The sequence below is a fragment of the Palaemon carinicauda genome, chromosome 21 (assembly GCF_036898095.1).
Source record: "Palaemon carinicauda isolate YSFRI2023 chromosome 21, ASM3689809v2, whole genome shotgun sequence".
Taxonomy (NCBI): Eukaryota; Metazoa; Arthropoda; class Malacostraca; order Decapoda; family Palaemonidae; genus Palaemon; species Palaemon carinicauda.
The window spans coordinates 125,981,132-125,983,631 of record NC_090745.1 but is presented as its reverse complement, the minus strand read 5'-3'; positions in this window follow the sequence as shown (position 1 = coordinate 125,983,631).

The window sequence follows — 2,500 nt, the reverse complement described above, 5'->3', positions numbered from 1 at the left end:
TCTCTCTATATATATATATATATATATATATATATAATTTATATATACAATACTGTATATATATATATATATATATATATATATATATATATATATATATATATATATATATATATATATATTTGGTGTGCAGCAGGGTCCAAAAAACATCAGTTAAAAGGCCATAATTTATTTAGAGACGTTTCGAACATTGCAATGTTCATTATCAATCTGTAAAAGATAATATAAAATTCTTAAAATTTGTACAATAATTTAAAACAAAATAGTAAAAGAGTATTAAAACATTATTGATTTTATAACGGAAAATCGTAAAAAAACTAAAACAGTAAAACAAAAGAGAACCAGTGCTCACCAGACCATCCATAGAAAAAGGTGAAGAACGAATGAGTAAAAATTGTTACCCACCTACGACTTCAGTTATGCTAAGAAAAGAGGAGAGGCAGAGATATTAGAGTTTAAAGAAGGAACAAGCCGTTTGATATATAATGACTCAAGGGTAGTTAGAAATTCGCTTTGTTTTGACCCACCAATAATTTTAAAGTGTTTTTTGTTTACTTGTATTTTGCACATGGCGGCATGATTCCTTATATTCGAAAATTCTGGGTTACCAAGTCTCTGACCAGTTCTAAAGCTGTATCCCATATGGCTACAGTATCTCACCTGCAACAACCTTCGGCAAGATCCAACATAGATACCGGGACATCCCGGGCACTTGAATTTATAAATTATGTTGGACCTCATGAAGGTCTGCAGTTTGTCTTTGTAGCCAAAATAGTTGTCCAGACACTTTTAAGCCAGTGTATTATAGAAGATATGTTGATGATACTTTTGTGTTATTTAAACAGCCATGGCATAGCGAAATGTTTTTAAACCATATAAATATTCAACACCAAAATATGAAGTTCACTATAGAAAAAGAGAACAACAACTCTCTACCTTTTTTAGACATTAACGTAAGCAGAGACAATGGTGAATTTAGTACAACTGTGTATCGAAAAAAGACATACACTGGCCTTGCCAACAATTTTTATAGTTCCTGTTTTTTTAATTTTAAACTAAATACTATATACACACTTGTTTATAGGGCACTGCGTTATTCCTCAAGCTGGTCACTCTTTCATAAGGAGATTTTATTTTTAGTTAATTTTTTCAAGCAAAACTCTTACCCTGAAAGTATGGTTCATAAGGTTATAAACAAGCTCCTTTTACGACATTTCTCCACTACAATACCATCGTATAATGTCAAAAAGAAAAATATTTTCGCTACAATTCCTTACTTATCTGACAACAAGTTTTCCATCAAACTTAAGAAAATAATAGAAAAAGAGTTCGGCTGCCTCAACATCAAACTAATCCCAATCAATCCACTCAAAATTAATGTATTTTTTGGCTACAAAGACAAACTGCAGACCTTCATGAGGTCCAACATAATTTATAAATTCAAGTGCCCGGGATGTCCCGGTATCTATGTTGGATCTTGCCGAAGGTTGTTGCAGGTGAGATACTGTAGCCATATGGGATACAGCTTTAGAACTGGTCAGAGACTTGGTAACCCAGAATTTTCGAATATAAGGAATCATGCCGCCATGTGCAAAATACAAGTAAACAAAAAACACTTTAAAATTATTGGTGGGTCAAAACAAAGCGAATTTCTAACTACCCTTGAGTCATTATATATCAAACGGCTTGTTCCTTCTTTAAACTCTAATATCTCTGCCTCTCCTCTTTTCTTAGCATAACTGAAGTCGTAGGTGGGTAACAATTTTTACTCATTCGTTCTTCACCTTTTCCTATGGATGGTCTGGTGAGCACTGGTTCTCTTTTGTTTTACTGATTTAGTTTTTTTACGATTTTCCGTTATAAAATCAATAATGTTTTAATACTCTTTTACTATTTTGTTTTAATTATTGTACAAATTTTAAGAATTTTATATTATCTTTTACAGATTGATAATGAACATTGCAATGTTCGAAACGTCTCTAAATAAATTATGGCCTTTTAACTGATGTTTTTTGGACCCTGCTGCACACCAAATATTATATCTTCACCTGTAATTCCTATATATATATATATATATATATATATATATATATATATATATATATATATATATATATATATATATATATATATTATCAAACACCTTAGGCCCCTATGACGGGGTTTATACAGGGTACAGCCTACCGATTTTCCAGCATGTTTACTTGATTGCACCATACGCTAATCTATCTCTTTTTTTTCCAAGGCACTTCCCCAATTTTTGGGGGGGGGGGGTGCCGACATCAAACAAATGAGCAAAAGGGGACCTTAGCTCTCTCCGCTCCTCCCAGCCTGACGAGGTATTCAGCCGAGTTTGGCATATGCTAATACCTATAGAATTCCAGTGATCCAAGGACTTACTAGACATGAAATAAAAGCTGTACATCACAGGCCAAGAGCCCAAAACAAATGGCTTGCAACATGCATCTGAAGTCAGCATATTATGGACAAAAGGGTTAAA